Below are 9,202 nucleotides of genomic sequence, written 5' to 3' on the forward strand. Positions count from 1 at the left end.
GAATTTACCAAGGCTAGACTTATGGCCCAGGATGTGATCTATCCTGGAGAAGGTTCTGTGTGCGCTTGAGAAAAAGGTGAAATTCATTGTTTTGAGATGAAATGACCTGTAGATATCAATTAGGTTTAACTGGTCTATTGTATCATTTAAAGTTTGTATTTCCTTGTTAATTTTCTGTTTAGTTGATCTATCCATAGGTGTGAGTGGGGTATTAAAGTCTCCCACTATTATTGTGTTATTGTTAATTTCCCCTTTCATACTTGTTAGTATTTGTCTTACATATTGTGGTGCTCCTATGTTGGGTGCATATATATTTATAATTGCTATATATTCTTCTTGGATTGATCCTTTGATCATTATGTAGTGATCTTCTTTGTCTCTTTTCACAGCCTTTGTTTTAAAGTCTATTTTATCTGATATGAGTATTCCTACTCCTGCTTTCTTTTGGTCTCTTTTTGCATGGAAAGTCTTTTTCCAGCCCTTCACTTTCAGTCTGTATGTGTCCCCTGTTTTGAGGTGGGTCTCTTGTAGACAACATATGTAGGGGTCTTGTTTTTGTATCCATTCAGCCAGTCTTTGTCTTTTGGTTGGGGCATTCAACCCATTTACGTTTAAGGTAATTATTGATAAGTATGATCCCATTGCCATTTACTCTATTATTTTGGGTTCAAATTTATACACCCTTTTTGTGTTTCCTGTCTAGAGAATATCTTTTAGTATTTGTTGGAGAGCTGGTTTGGTGGTGCTGAATTCTCTCAGCTTTTGCTTGTCTGTAAAGCTTTTGATTTCTCCTTCGTATTTGAATGAGATCCTTGGGTACAATAATCTTGCCTGCAGGTTATTTTCTTTCATCACTTTAAGTATGTCTTGCCATTCCCTCCTGGCTTGAAGAGGTTCTATTGAAAGGTCAGCTGTTATCCTTATGGGAATTCCCTTGTGTGTTATTTGTTGTTTTTCCCTTGCTGCTTTTAATATTTGTTCTTTGTGTCTGATCTTTGTTAATTTGATTAATATGTTTCTTGGGGTGTTTCACCTTGGGTTTATTCTGTTTGGGACTCTCTGGGTTTCTTGGACTTGAGTGATTATTTCCTTCCCTATTTTAGGGACGTTTTCAACTATTATCTCCTCAAGTATTTTCTCATGGTCTTTCTTTTTGTCTTCTTCTTCTGGAACCCCTATTATTCGAATGTTGGAGCATTTAATATTGTCCTGGAGGTCTCTGAGATTGTCCTCATTTCTTTTAATTTGTTTTTCTTTTTTCCTCTCTGATTCATTTATTTCTACCATTCTGTCTTCTAATTCACTAATCCTATCTTCTGCCTCTGTTATTCTACTATTTGTTGCCTCCAGAGTGTTTTTTATTTCATTTATTGCATTATTCATTATATATTGACTCTTTTTTATTTCTTCTAGGTCCTTGTTAAACCTTTCTTGCATCTTCTCAATCCTTGTCTCCAGGCTATTTATCTGTGATTCCATTTTGATTTCAAGATTTTGGATCAATTTCTCTATCATTATCGGAATTCTTTATCAGGTAGATTCCCTATTTCTTCCTCTTTTATTTGGTTTGGTGGGCATTTATCCTGTTCCTTTACCTGCTGGGTATTCCTCTGTCTCTTCCTCTTGTTTATATTGCTGAGTTTGGGGTGGCCTTTCTGTATTCTGGCAGTTTGTGGAGTTCTCTTTATTGTGGAGTTTCCTCCCTGTGTGTGGGTTTGTACAGGTGGCTTGTCAAGGTTTCTTGGTTAGGGAAGCTTGTTTCGGTGTTCTGGTGGGTGGAGCTGGATTTCTTCTCTCTGGAGTGCAATTAAGTGTCCAGTAATGAGTTATGAGATGTTTATGGTTTTGCAGTAACTTTGGGCAGCCTGTATATTGAAGCTCAGGGCTGTGTTCCTGTGTTGCTGGAGAATTTGCGTGGTATGTCTTGCCCTGGAACTTTTTGGCCCTTGTGTGGTGCTTGGTTTTAGTGTAGGTATGGAGGCGTTTGATGAGCTCCTGTAAGTTAATGTTCCCTGGAGTCAGGAGTTCCCTGGAGTCAGGATTTGGACTTAAGCCTCCTGCTTCCAGTTATCAGTCTTATTTTCACAGTACTCTCAAAATTTCTTCTATACAGCACCATCAATAAAACCTCTAGGTTAAAGATGAAAAGTTTCTCCACTGTGAGGGTCACCCAGAGAGGTTCACAGTGTTACATGGAGAAGAGAAGAGGGAGGAGGGAGTTAGAGGTGACCCGAATGAGATGAGATGGAATCAGTAGAGGAGAAAGTGGGCTAGCCAGTAATCACTTCCTTATGTGCACTGCATAACTGGACTGCTCAGATATCTTCACGGAGTTATACAGAGAAGAGAAGAGGAAGGAGAGAGACAGAGGTGGCCAGGAGGATAAAAGGGGGGAAAGAAAAGGAGAGAGACAGATCCAGCCAGTAATCTGTTCCCTAAGTGATCTCCACCATCTGGAAGACACAGAAATTCACAGAGTTGGGTAGAGTAGAGAGGGGTTAGGGAGGAGACACAGGCGATCTGGTGGAGAAAAAGGAGAGTCCAAAGGGGGAGAGAGCAGTCAAACCAGTAATCTCACTCCCAAGTAAAAAATGGATACTGAAGATTGGGTTCTTAAAGGTACAAAACTGGTAACAAATACCTAAAAGCAAAAATTAAAAATCTAGAGTAGAGTTTGGAATTTCAAAAATACAATTTTAAAGAAAGGAAGAAGGAAAAGAACAAGAGAAAAAGAAAAAAAAAAACAAAGTCACAAAAATTATAAAGAAAATATAAGTACAAAATTGATAACAAATACAAAAAAGCAAAAGTTAAAAATCTGGAGTAGAGTTTGGAATTTCAAAAATACAATGTTAGAGAAAAGAAGGATAAAAAGAAAGAGAAAAAACAAACAAACAAAGTCAAAAAATTATAAAGAAAATATAGGTACAAATTGATAACAAATACCAAAAAGCATAAATTCAAAATCTAGAGTAGAGTTTGGAATTTCAGAAATACAATGTTAAAGAAAAGAAGAAGAGAAAGAAAGAAAAAAATAGTCACAAAAATTATTTAAAATATATATATATAGGTACAAAATTGATGACAAATACCAAAAAGCTAAAATTAAAAATCTAGAGTAGAGTTTGGAATTTCAAAAATACAATGTTAAAGAAAAGAAGAAAAAAAAAAAAGAAAAAGAAAGAGAAAAAGAAAAAAAAAAAAACAAGGTTACAAAAATTGTAGAGAATATATATATATGAAGTTTACTTTAAAAAAATAGGGTCTTTTTTTTTTTTTTTTGCAAAGTAATAATAGGTTATAAAAGTGAAAATTAAAGGAGTAATAGGGGTCTTAAACATTTTTAAAAAATTAAAAAAAAGAAATACAGAAAGAATGATCATAAAAATAGTAAAACTATATCTAGGACTTTCTCTGGTGTTGTGGTTATTGTGGGGTCAGTTCATTTTTGGCTAGTTTCTTGGTCTGGCTTATATTTCTCAAGATCTATAGGCCCCTTCCTATGTAGTCCGTACTAACGACAGGATTTTAATCTACTGCCTGTCGCTTCCAAGGCGGTTCCCTCTGTTATAGATTCTTCTATTTATTGGTCTCTTCAGTGTCTGATTTCCACCCTGATACAAAGGGGGTGGTGGTGGACACTTTTTTTTAGGCTCACTTGTTCAGTCGCGCTGTGGGGAGGCAGGGACGCTGCAAACAAATAACACTGGCATGTGCTCGCAGTGCCTTAGCCACATTGGGCCTGCCCCCGCTCTCGGCACGTGTAGCCTCCCTGCCCACACTGCTCAGGCTCTAGGTTGCTCCGCTGGGAACCATCGGAGGCCGGCCCTGGGCTGCTGTGCCTCCCAGGTCTAAGCTGCTCAGGTTCAGGCACTCGAGTAGTCCTCAGAGGCTCAGACTCGGTTGGGCCTGCGTTTTGTGCCCTTCCCAGGTCTGAGCAGCTCAGGTGATGAGGTGTTTGGCGAGCACAGTTGCTGCAACTTATTGCCTCCCCACCACTCGGTTTTCTGGGTGTACAACCGGCGCACCTTCTCAGGCGGATGTTGACCGTCCAGAACCCCAAGAAGTCTTAGTTAGCAAAGAAGCCTGCTTGCAGTTTTGTAGATAATGTCTCTCTGGGGCTGCGATTGCCCCCTTCCGGCTCTGGCTGCCTGTCACCGGAGGGGGATGGTCTGCAGCCAGCTATCTCTGTTCAGTCCTTTGTTCCATGCACAGTCTGGCAGTGTCTTAGGTTAGGGCTGGCTTTTCATGTGGTAGTTATCCCACAGTCTGGTTTGGTAGCCCAAATTAGTTTGCTCAGGTAGCACTCGGAGCATTCAGGCCAGATCCTTACTCTAAGCAATGCATCCTGCGCCTCCTGGCCCAGCCCCCACTTGCTCCGCTGCGGGAGTTACTGTTGGGCTCATAATCTGTGGGTTTTAATTGTTTGTTTATTTTTCCTCCCTGTCATATTGCCCTCTGTGCTTCCAAGGCTTGGCACAGACTCGGCCGTGAGAGTGTTTCCTGGTGTTTGGAAATTTCTCTCTTTTTAAGACTTCCTTCCTGGGACAGAGCTCCGTCCCTCCCTCTCTTGTCTCTTTTTTTGTCCTTTATATTTTTTCCTACCTCCTTTCGAAGATAACGGGTTGCTTTTCTGGGTGCCTGATGTCCAATGCCAGCATTCAGAAGTTGTTTTGTGGTTTTACTCGGCGTTTAAATGTTCTTTTGATGAATTTGTGGGGGAGAAAGTGGTCTCCCCATCCTATTCATCTGCCATTTTAGCTCCTCCCCCAATATTTTTCTATATAAGTGTACACAGTTTAAAACTCAAAGCTGAATAAAATATGAGGCCTCTGTTCATTTGAATAATAAATAATAAAAGAAAAATTTTATTGCAATCATATAGATACATAAATGTGATATACTGTCCTCAGAGATAAATCATATGTTAAAAGGATATATTATCTTGGCTTCTGTAGGATTTTATGGAATCTGGTGTTGAGATGCCTCTGCATGTTGGACTAGCAACAGAATCAGGTCTAGACTGTGCCCATAGCTATTGTAAATAGTGCTGCTATAAACATTGGAGTACACTGTTTTCTTAAATTATGGTTTTCTCAGGGCATATGCCCAGTAGTGGGAATGTTGGGTCAACTGGTAATGTTATTCTTAGTTTTTAAGCAATCTCCATACTGTTCCCCATCACAATATTATAAAGCAATTATACTCCAATTCAAATAACTTTAAAAATAAAAATAAACAAAAATAGAAACACTTCCATGCTGCCATGAATTTATTTTGACTATGTAGAGAAGAAGACATGCCTTGTACATTGTTTTACATGCCTTTTACATTGCATATTTCAGTATATGAAATATAGAAATAAACGCATATGTACATACACAGACAGATATACTAACATACAAAGGACTGAACAAAGAGAACCCTGATATTATTTTGTCTGTATCCTTTCTCTGAAGGATGCTCTTTGATAAGTTATTTTGTGTTTTATTTAATCTATTATATTTAATTCTTAGGAAAGATAGTTTAATTCCCTAGTAGGTCCTCACCTCATAATATGGAAAATATTCATTTTGTGTGTCCTCCATACCTATTTTCACATTTCCCTGCCTCTGTTCATCCTTTCATCATCTTTCAGCCTTGGCAATTTTGTGGGACCATAATCTTTCAAGTTCAAGTGATATATATTTATTCATCTACCATTTCCAACTAAGTCTGGCATGGGTGGGGTCAGAATGGCAGTGAGTAAGTGTAGCATCATTACATGTGTCAAGATATTCACAGCATAGGAAAATAACAAGGAATTAGAAGTTGACATTGATGGCTTATACAACTAAATTAAGTGTGTAAGGAAATGTCCCTTTCCTTTAGAATTATTAATTTTAAAAATGGTTCATGAAAGAGCTTCCTACAAGCAATGTGAAAGTGTAGATGGAGTTTTTGAAGACAAAGGAGGCATGAACATTTCCAAGTAAGAAAGTGAATGAGACTCAAAAAAAGGGAAGAAGTATTATAGTGACTCTGAGCATTAAAACTTTCACATCTGGTGAAACAGTCAACTTCAATGTTTACCATATCTATGTGGCCAAGAGCAGGGCAATGTGAATGTGAAGTTTATAGAAAGCACACAAGGTGAGCATCCTTTTAAGCTACAGAATTTTGGCTTCATTCTCCAGTGGTGATTTGCTATTCTGAATTATGTGTTTATTCATTTTGCTCATTTTCCTACTTCATTCAGTAAACTATCTTTGCATCATAAGGGCATCAGTCCTTTTCTTTTGAATAAATTGATATTTTTCTGCTTTATTGGTTATTCTGGGCATCACAGGGCTTCTTTGGTGGTTTGGTGGTAAAAAATAAAATCCTCCTGTAAGGCAGGAGATGCAGGAAACACTGGCTCAGTCCCTGGGTGGGGAAGATCCCCAGAGAAGGAAATGGCAACCCGCTCCAGTATTCTGGAAAATCCCATGGACAGGGCAATAACAGAAGTTGTAGTACTCCCCAAACTAAAGAAGCTTTCTCCTCATCTCCTTCTCTCAGAGACCACCTAAGTTTATTAGGTTATTTTTCGCCCTCATGTCTATTTCTTTCCTATAACTATGCTTTTTGAACTGTTTTAAATGTTTCATCAAATAAAGAGGGAAAATAGTCATATTAAAATGGAGAGCCATGTTTCACTGTCCATAGAAAACTTAATAACTGGAATTTGGGTACTACTTCCCCATAATTGAGGTTATAGATAATCTGGTTTTGACAGCTCACCTTGTATTATTTCTGTTCTAATTTTGCAGCTGAAGTTGATAAGATGTTGTGTGTGTTTGTGTGTGTGTGTGTCTGTGTTGTGAGGTATGAGAGTTCTTATGGCAGGAGGAGCTGAACTCATATATACAAATTATTCTCCTTAAAATACAGACAGCAGAGAGTAACATGGAAACTTACACTGCCATATGTAAAATAGACAGCCAATGGGAATTTGCTATATGACTCAGGGAACTCAAACAAGGCCTTTGTAACAATTTAGAGGGGTAGGATGGGGAGGGAGATGGGAAGGAGGTTCAAGAAGGAGGGGACATATGTATATGTATGGCATCATGTTATTTGGCAGAAAACAACAAAATTCTGTAAAGCAATTACCCTTCAATTAAATACAAAATCAGAATGATGGCCATCATAAGATTAGAGCAAAAATATATTAAATAAAATCAACAAAATTTATAATGTGCAAGAACATGTGAATGATGGACTCCCTGTATCTTCATTCCTTAGCACTCTGCCCTATTTCTCATCACTCTCCCTCTTGGTCATTTCCCCTTGACACGCAAACTTCCACTTGAGCCTTGACTATCAGAAACTTCCACTTGAGCCTTGACTATCAGACCCTTCCTCAGGGTTTTTGCACTGGCCCTTCCTTCTTCCAGGCCCACATTTCCTAAGATAACATTGACACCCCAGACCCTCTTCCTTGATATCTCTGTTCAAATGTTACATTGTTTGCCAGCCTAGCTGAACACCCAGTAAAATATAACACCTTTACTACTACCTTCTATATACCTTCTCTACTTTTCTTCATTTGACATTTTATTATATTTCTACTTGTTTACATTCTTTCTCCATCATTGAACTGTAGGGACTTGTGACTCTCAGCATACTCCGCTTATTCAGGAGATGGTGAGTACTCAATATATAGCCTCAATACTTTGTCAGAATCCCTCATTCAAAGTTTACAATACATGACCTCTTGGTGAATAGACAGAGATGAACAGGAATTTGTAATCAGAGGATGTCCCAAAAGGGAAAAGTTTCACACCAAAACTGTAGGTGTGCAATTCTTGACCACAAAATATAAATTGTACATTTTAAATTATACCAGTAAGGTCTATTTTTGTTAAATAAGTCTTATTATTATTTTTATTGCTAGGTAGAGCCCTGCAACTATGTGGAATTGGGAAACGATACACAAATTTCAGAATTTCTTCTTCTGGGATTTTCAGAGGAACCAGAACTGCAGCCCTTCATATTTGGGCTTTTCCTCTTCATGTACCTGATCACTGTGTTTGGAAACCTGCTCATCTTTCTGGCTGTGAGTTCAGACCCCCAACTCCACACCCCCATGTACTTCTTCCTTTCTAACCTGTCCTTTGTAGACATCTGCTTCACTTCCACCACCATCCCAAATGTGCTGTGGAACATCCAGAGGCAGAGCAAACATATAAGTTATGCAGGCTGTATTAGCCAGATACACTTTTTCCTTCTCTTCGCAGGGCTGGATAACTTTCTCTTGACTGTGAAGGCCTATGACCACTACCTGGCCATATGTTACCCCCTGCACTACACAGTCATGATGAACCCCTGGCACTGTGGACTGCTGGTTCTGGTGCCCTGGGTGATGAGTGCTCTGAATTCCCTGTTACAAAGCTTGATGATACTGTGGTTGTCCTTCTGCACAGGCTTGGAAATCTCTCAGTTTTTCTGTGAACTCAATCAGGTTATCCAATGTGCCTGTTCTGACACCTTTCTTAATGACATAGTAATATATTTTGTAGCTGCAATCCTGGGTGGTGGTGCATTCACTGGAATCATTTATTCATACTCTAAGATAATCTCCTGCATACGAAGAATTTCATCAACTCAGGGGAAATATAAAGCATTTTCCACCTGTGCATCTCACCTCTCGGTTATTGCCTTATTTTATTGTACAGTCTTATCTGTGTACCTTAGCCCTGCTTCTACCCATAGCTCAGTCAAATATAACAGCTTCAGTGATGTATACAGTGGTCACACCCATGCTGAATCCTTTCATCTACAGTCTGCAGAATAAAAACATAAAGAGGGTTCTGAGAAGATTCATTGGGATGGCATCTCTAAAAATGCCAACTTACCTCTGGTTGAAGAAGTGTAAATGATTGCCAGGCTAAAGAAACTGGAGTAAGAAATCACTATTTTTTTGACCAGATTGTAGGTGTAGATGATGCTTTTTCTATTGTTTCCTGGTATTTCCTTTGCTTTGACCTTAACTTCTATCTACACTTAAGAGATTCAATTTTTTAAGATTTCCACTCTAACATATAAAATATTTTTCTGCTTTCACACAGTCAAAGAATAATAAATAAATGATCATGATATCTGGCTATTAATCATTTATTAATGATATAGACAGGTGCAGATTAGTTGGCATTAATGGTGGAAGTTAGATTGGGCGAAA

At 38.5% G+C, this 9,202-nt stretch overlaps 1 pseudogene; it reads left to right on the forward strand.

Moving 5' to 3' along the window:
- Window positions 1–5,735: 5,735 nt before the first annotated feature.
- On the forward strand, window positions 5,736–8,903 carry LOC147368291 (olfactory receptor 7A17-like; annotated as a pseudogene).
- The last annotated feature ends 299 nt before the right edge of the window (window positions 8,904–9,202 follow it).

Source organism: Bos grunniens, chromosome 7 (genome assembly GCF_055505025.1).
Source record: "Bos grunniens cultivar Pamir isolate PY7600 chromosome 7, Bosgru_T2T1.0, whole genome shotgun sequence".
Lineage (NCBI taxonomy): Eukaryota > Metazoa > Chordata > Mammalia > Artiodactyla > Bovidae > Bos > Bos grunniens.